This window comes from Triticum urartu, chromosome 2A (genome assembly GCF_056163025.1).
Source record: "Triticum urartu cultivar PI428250 chromosome 2A, HENAU_Tu73, whole genome shotgun sequence".
NCBI classification, from domain to species: domain Eukaryota; kingdom Viridiplantae; phylum Streptophyta; class Magnoliopsida; order Poales; family Poaceae; genus Triticum; species Triticum urartu.
In genome coordinates, this window is record NC_141874.1 from 691,302,625 (window position 1) to 691,310,914 (window position 8,290).

An 8,290-nucleotide genomic window follows, 5' to 3' on the forward strand; every position below is an offset into this window, starting at 1 on the left:
TCTGGGATACTAATGACGCACCAGAGATGCGCCATTACTTTTTTGTTACTAATGGCGTGATAATAGTGGCGCACCTGTAGTGTGCCATTAATGGCAAAAACAGGTGCGCCACTAATTAGCCCTTTCCTAATAGTGCATTGGCGGCCACGGTTGGTTTCTCTGCTTCTAACCCGGCGGGCCAGCCACCGGCTATACCCATAATTCGTACCCAGGCTACGCAGCGGTGTCTGTTCATCTCTGTAAAGCGGCCAGGCTCGTGACCGCGACGGCGAGGGTCACCATAGGGCTCGTAGACCGCCACGGGGCCATGGCAAATAGGAGGACCTCGGATGGAGACCACTTCTATGGTACGCACATTATCCCAATGTTTGTAGGATTTGTGCGCAGATCAAAGCTGACGTCGCGGCGGTACCTCGTCGACGACTGCCTCACAATCAGGTGCATCGTCACCGTCATTGAGCCCCGCCTCAAATGCACCAGGGCCGCCCCAGGACCCGGCAGCCACTGCTCCGCTGCCGGACCTGCACGGCCACCTCGAGCGCATGCTCAGGGACGGCAAGGGCGCGGACGTAACCATCGACGTCGGCGGCAGGGCGTTCCGGGCGCACCGGTGCGTGCTCGTCGTGCGGTCGCCGGTCTTCGATGCCGAGATCTTTGGTCCCATGAAGCGCAAGGACGCGGAGCGCGTCGAGGTATACGACATGGACCCGGCAATCTTCGCACTACCAGAATAACGGCCACTGCCGACGGCCCCCGTCGGCATAGATCAGGGTATGCCGACGGCCGAGAAAAGGCCGTAGGCGTACTAAAGCCGTCGACAAACCTCCATATATGCCGAAGGGGGGCGTCAGCGTAGGAAGGCCGTCTACAATCCTCCATATATGCCAACGGGGGCCTCGGCGTAGGAAGGTCGTCGACATATCTTCCAGTATGTCGACGGGGGCCGTCGGCATAGAGCCGTCGTCGGCACACAGGTGGGTCCGCCGACCCAGGTCCAGATGAGGGGTTGACGCCGTCATCACTACGCCGACGGCCCTGATGGAGGCCGTCAGCATAGCTTGTAAACCTTTTTTTATTCAGCAAAAAAACACTTGGGCTCTCTATGCCGACGGGGATACCGTCAGCGTATATATTTTATGTTTTTATTTCTCATTTTTCATTTTTATTAAACCTTAGATTTGATTAATTCAAATCTAATTTATATAAACTTAAACATACACAAATTATATATGGATTTGGGGCAGAATTTTCCATAGATTATGAATATCCAGTTTTTCTACTTTTGAGTATGTTAAAATGTAACATCATTATGAATATCTAGATTATGAATAGGTCCTTACACTTGGTAAAAATCATAAGTAATTGATACTTCACTAGATTTGGACAACTTTTAAATGATTTTCTTATCATAATCTCGCACTGGGTCCTGATGCATGTGTAAATGTGTTGTGGCATGCGTAGACACCCTTCTTGGGCTCCGAGGTGTGCCTCCCTCCACGGACGGCAGTGCCACCGTCACTTGGAGGGGGGAATCGTGCGCGTCGGGTAGAACCGGAGGGAATCTAGTGTTTGGTTGGGTCCAGACCGTGTTCGGGATTGTTCCTATGGGCAGATTTATCGCAACTAGATGAAAGAGTCCACTGGTAAAAGCCCATCCGATGAAAGTCAAAGGCCTAGATCTCCTGGTCAACGGGGCTAAGGTTAGTCCAGCCGGTGGGGCTTGGGGTGTAGCTATGCCACCGAAACACTGTATTGGGTCCAGATGCGTGTGTGAAATTCATGTGGCATGCGTAGACGCCTGACTTGGGTCTCCGCAGTGTTGCCCCCCTCCACGAACGGCAGTGCCGCCGTCACTTGGAGGAGGGAATCATGCGCGTCGGGTAGAACCAGAGGGAATCTAGTGCTTGGTTGGGTCCAGACCATGTTCGGGGATGTTCCTATGGGGTGACCTATCGCAACTAGTTGGAGTGTCCACTGGTCAAACCCATCTGGTGAAAGTCAAAGGCCTAGATCTCCTGGTCAACGAGGCTTCGTGGTGGCCTTTCGGCTGTAGCAATGCCACTGAAACAGCGCACTGGTCGTGATGGATGTGTGAAAGTGTTGTGACATGCGTAGACGCTATTCTTGGGCTCCGGGATGTGCCCCCCTCGACGGACAGCAGTGCCGCCATCACTTGGAGGGGGGAATCATGCACGTCGGTTCGAGCCGGACGAAATATAATGGTGGGTTGGGTCCAGACCGTGTTTGGGATTGTTCCTATGGGCTGACCTATCGCAACCATGTGGAAGAGTCCACTGGTCAAAGCCCGTCCAGGGACAATCAAAGGGCTAGATCTCCCGGTCAACAGGGCTTCATGGTGGCCTTCCCGGTGTAGCTATGCCACCGAAACACCACACGGGTCCTGATGCATGTGTCGAAGTGATGTTACATGCGTAGACGCCCGTCTTGGGGCTCCGGGGTGTGGCCCTCCTCCATGGATGGCACTGCCGCCGTCACTTGGAGGGGGGATCGTGCGCGTCGGGTCGAGCTGGAGGGAATCTAGTGGTGGGTTGGGTCCAGACCATGTTCGAGGATGTCCCTATGGGCTGGCCTATCGCAACCAGGTGGAAGAGTCCACTAGTCAAAGCCCGTCCGGCAATAGTCAAAGGGCTAGATCTCCTGGTCAATGAGGCTTCGGGGTGGCCTTCCGGGTGTAGCTATGCCACCGAAACACCGCACGGGTCTTGATGCACGTGTGAAAGTGATGTGGCATGCGTAGACGCCCATCTTGTGGCTCCGGAGTGTGGCCCCCCTCCACGGACGGCACTTCCGCTGTGACTTGGAGGGGGAATCGTGCGTGTCAGGTCGAGGCGGGGGGAATCTAGTGGTGGGTTGGGTCCAGACCGTGTACGCGGATGTTCCTATGGGCTGACCTATCGCAACCAGGTGGAAGGGTCCATTGGTCAAAGACCATTCGGCAATAGTCAAAGGGCTAGATCTCGTAGTCAATGGGGCTTCGTGTTGGCCTTTCCGGGTGTAGTTATGCCACCGAAACATCGCATGGGTCCTGATGCATGTGCGATAGTTATGTGGCATGCGTAGACGCCCGTCTTGGGCTCCGGGGTGTGGCCCCCCTCCAACTGGTCCAGGGTTAGACCAACTGAGGGCCTTAGGGGCGGTAGCAATGCCACCGAACCATCGCACCAAGTCCTCATATATAGCTTAAGTTGTGGTGGCATGTATGAAGAGTTAATACACGGTTCCGGGGTGTGGTGCCATGCATATCTGCAATTTCCGGCATTGAAACCCTACAGGTGCAGTAAATGTCTCAAATATTGCAGGCGGGCCCGAAAAATGCCATATCCAGGCACATGTCATGCAATGGCCCCCTTTGAGAGCACGAGAATTTTCTAGGTCAACAGAGCAATAGGCAACATACTCCCTTCACAAACCGGACGCGTTCTCTCTCGATAGCCAGATACTACCTCGGAGATGGTGCAGTTTACAAGCGGCCTCCGGTCAGGCTTCTACCAAATGAGCTCAAAAATTTACCACACCCTACAAGGGCCATATGACGACACCGTGCAAGGTCTCAAGGATTTCCGGCATCGTATGATTTTCTGTGGATTTTAACGGCTAGAACTGGCATGCCGCCAAGGTACATTTGCACCCCAGTGGTGGGGCATGCCTCTCCTTTGGTTGCACTAGGCCTGCACATACCACAATGACATCATACATGATTATACAAACCACTTCTTAACATCATTTAAGGTGGCCGCCGTGCACGTTGGCAATTTCCCGCATCGAAACCCTAAATATGCAATAAACTTCTCAAATATTGCAGGCGCACCCGAAAAATGCCATGTCATGGCGCGTGTCATGCAATGCCCCCCCTTTGAGAGCACGAGAACTTTCGAGTACAACGGAACAACGTGAAGCGAACTTCCTCCACAATCCGGACACATTCTCTCTCGATAGCCCGATACTACCTCGGACATGGGCGGTTTAGAAGCGGCCTCCGATCAGGCTTCTGCGAAACACACTCAAACTTTTACCACACCCTACAAGGGCCATATGACGACACTGTGCGAGGTCCCAAGGATTTCCAATATCGTATGATTTTTAGTGGATTTTAACGGCTATATCCGGCATGCCGCCGATGTACATTCGCCCTTCGGTGGTGGAGCCTGCCCCTCCTTTGGTTGCACTAGGCCTACACATACCCTAAAGACATCATATATGATTTGACAAACCACTTTGCATACAATTTCTCAAATGACTAGGCAAAATGAGTTTATCAATTTTTTTAATTCTAAAAAAAATCAAAGGAAAATAAAAAATATGAAATTTGGCAGGATGTCAGCTTATGATTCATAGAATGTGTGGAAAAAGTTAGAAAAGGTTTAGTAAAAATAAACCTAATAAATCTAGAAAAACAAATACGTAAAGAAGCACAAAAAATCAAGCCTTCCTATTGGCTGGCCACCCAGTCACTTGGATCGATGACGTGGATGGCTGGATGCGTGCACCACCCCTCGTTCCACGCATGTCATCCTCTCCCCTCGATCTTATCTCTCTCACGCTCGTCTCTCTGCGCACGACGCTCTCTCTCTCTCATCTGCGCCCCCACCGGACGAAGCCGTCGCTGCTCGCCCCTGCAGATCCGCCGCCGCCGCCGCTCGCCCCTGCAGATCCGCCGCCACCTGGCCCCACCGCCATCACGTCCCAATGGCCGCTCGCCCCCACCTGCCGCACGCCTCGACTGCCGAGGGAGCCGTAGTGCCCCACCGGCTCTTCGGCTCGGCCACTCGCCTCCACCGCCGAGGGAGCAATGGTGCCCCACCGGCCGTTCGGCTCGACCACTTGCCTCCACCACCGAGGGAGCCGTCTTGCCCCACCGGCCGTTCGCCGAGCGAGCCGTGTGAGATCCGAGACCCTCCAAACCCGAGGCCAAGGTGTAAGAGCGGCAGCGTCGAGGGAGCCGTGCTGCCTCTCGTCGGAGTTCTACTCGCTGGATGCGTTGCTCACCGGATGTAGGATGTGCTGCTCGCCGGAAACCTAGGACGTCGGAGCGGCAAGATGCGCTGCTCGTCGGAGCTGCACGCCGCCTAGCCTCTAGACGAACACGACCTGCGCGTCGCTGCCCTTGCTCGTCGTGCTCACCGGCTGTTGGGCAGCCATTTTCTTTCATACGTGTTTCAAGCTATGCCTACGGCTTGGCCGTCGGCACAGCTCTAATGCTATGCCGATGGCCTAACCATCGACATAGCTACGCACCAGGCCAGCCCAACAGCTGACATAGAAAAAAATTATATGAGACCAGGTCTCACGGTTAGCAGATGAGACCGGTCCTGATGGATGACACGTGTCATTCACAAATCACAAAGCATCTAATCACTCCCCCCTGATTTTAAGTGGGGGTGGGGGATGCTTTGTGATTTGTGAATGCCACGTGTCATCCATCAGGATGGGTCTCGCGTGAGACCTGGTCTCATAGAATTCTTTTCCAGTTGACACGTGGCATCTAACCGTCGGCATAGCCCCAAAAGCTATGTCGACGGCCTAACCGTCGGCGTACCGCCAGGCCACGGTCGCCCAAAAGCTGCCATGTGTCAGCGTATAATTGGCACACCTTTAACGGCGGTGCCGTCAACGCCCGTCAGGTGGAAAATGTTGCCAACGGTGTGTGTATGCCGATGGTGGTACGGCCCCCGTCGGCTTAGCTCACTATGCCGACGATTTTTGTGTGCCGACAGCCACCCTGAGGTACGCCGACGTACGAGTTGCCAACGGGGCTATGCCGACGGGGACCGTTGGCGTACCCCTTTGCCGACGGCTTTTGGGCCTATGCCGACGGCCGTGGCCCGTCGGCAACGTAGCTAATTCTGGTAGTGTCGAACTGCTACTGCGCTTCATCTACACTGACACACTGCCGGGTGATGAGGAGGGCTGCGGTGTCGTGGTGACGCAGCACCTGCTGGTCGCCGCGGAACGGTACGGGGTTGACAAGCTGAAGCAGGCGTGCGACTTGAAGCTGCGCAGAAGTTTGGACGTGAGGACCGTGGCCACCACGTTGGCACTGGCGGAGCAGCACCAGTGCCCGCTGCTCAGGGATGCGTGCGTGACGTTCATGTTGTCATCACAGAAAGTGCTTGCCGGTCGATGTCTTGGCGACCGACGGGTTCAGACATCTCACAGCGAGCATCCCAATTGAAAATGAGAAAATTCCTTATATGACACTATTTTAAATGTTGTTTCCCTATTTGACACCGAAAACCTTTTTCTTCCCTATCTAACATCTGGTCTAAATTTTATGTCCTTTATGACATTTTTATCCATTTTAAGCCTTAACGGCACCTGAAAAGACCTATCTGCCCTCAATGTGATTTGTGATTAAAATTGTTATGTGGTAGTTTAGCTTCATCATGCGACTATGTTTGGATGTGGTTAATATTGTGTCAGTGCTTTTACATTTTTGTGTGTGAAAATAGTTAGTGCCTGTACACAATTGATAGTAGTATACAACAAATCAGTAAGTTAATAGAGTTGATATAATGAACAAAAGAAAATAAACAAGGCTGACACGATCATGTGGCCATCAACGGCCTCGTGTGTTTGTGTATAGTCTCCGTGATAATATCGCTAACTTGGTTAGCTAGCCAGCCAACTTAGAATCAATCAAGCGAGAGATCGGCTGCTTAGCTAGCTTTGTCCAGTACGTATAGCAGTACATGTCCAACTAGAATCGACCCATCTGTCTGCTTGCTTGTTCTTGGTGTGTACGTGCACAAAATCGATTGTGTACAGAGTAACAAAAACTCGAGCTAGCCTCGTACGCTTGTATGCCGGAAAGCACTTGGCTACAACACGGTCAAGGCAGGGACCGAGGCACAAAACGAGTTGGCCGGATGCACATATACGCATAAAAATTTGATCACATATGACATGAAGGGTATATAGGTCTTTTCATGTGTCATTTAACACCACTAAGGCTTAAAATGAACTATAGTGTTATAAAGGGCATAAAATTTAGACTCGGTGTTAAATAAAAAAGAAAAAAGTTTTCAGTGTTAAATAAGGCAACAAATTTGGAAACGGTGTTAAATAAGAAATTCTCTCACTGAAAATCTGACTGAGAGCCTAGGGAAGGCCTCACTCACGCATTGACAGGAGTAAGACAAGGACACAAGGCAGACGTACCATGGAAACATACGTGTGTAAGGTTTCAAAAAATCTGTTTACGCATGGCTCAGTGGATCTTTGGCCGCTGAATCGAAATGTACTTTTTGTTCTTCATGTCTTTGATGGATACTCCCTTCGATTTTTAATTTCACATATTACTTTTATCTTTCATTAAACTTAAATAATCTGTGACCAAATAAATGTAATTTGAAAAATATTTTCACCCAAATGATAACGCCCACATGTGTGGCATGTTTGCACATCGCCCACATGCCTTAATCCACGTTGATTCTGTTTGCACGAATCCTAAAGAAATCTGTTAGAATCTAAGTGCCACGTGGGCATCATCGTGTGTGTGGGCGTTGGAAAGTTCGCCCACACGTCCCGCAGCACGCGGTTTGTCAACTGCGCTCTGTGGGCAAACTAGTTTCTCCCAACACAACCACCACCTAGTCCACGCGCGCGTGGGCGAACTGCTTTTCACCCACAGGACACTCGTACGTTGTTGGATGGCAACTGCAGTTGCGCGTATGTGGCAACTAGGTAAACACACATGACAACTGATGTCTACTACACAACCTTCTTCTTATAGATGTTGTTGGCCTCCAAGTGCAGAGGTTTGTAGGACAGTAGCAAATTTTCTTCAAGTGGATGACCTAAGGTTTATCAATCCGTGGGAGGCATAGGATGAAGATGGTCTCTCTCGAGCAACCCTGCAACCAAATAACAAAGAGTCTCTTGTGTCTCCAACATACCCAATACAATGGTAAATTGTATAGGTGCACTAGTTCGGCGAAGAGATGGTGATACAAGTGCAATATGGATGATACATATAGGTTTTTGTAATCTGAAAATATAAAAACAGCAAGGTAACTAATGATAAAAGTGAGCGTAGACGATATTGCAATGCTAGGAAACAAGGCCTAGGGTTCATACTTTCACTAGTGCAAGTTCTCTCAACAATAATAACATAATTGGATCATATAACTATCCCTCAACATGCAACAAAGAGTCACTCCAAAGTCACTAATAGCGGAGGACAAACGAAGAGATTATGGTAGGGTATGAAACCACCTCAAAGTTATTCTTTCCAATCAATCTGTTGGGCTATTCCTATAAGTGTCACAAA

The 8,290-nt window shown here is 51.0% G+C and overlaps 1 pseudogene; it reads left to right on the forward strand.

Moving 5' to 3' along the window:
* Positions 1–307: 307 nt before the first annotated feature.
* On the forward strand, positions 308–6,227 carry LOC147986779 (BTB/POZ and MATH domain-containing protein 1-like; annotated as a pseudogene).
* The last annotated feature ends 2,063 nt before the right edge of the window (positions 6,228–8,290 follow it).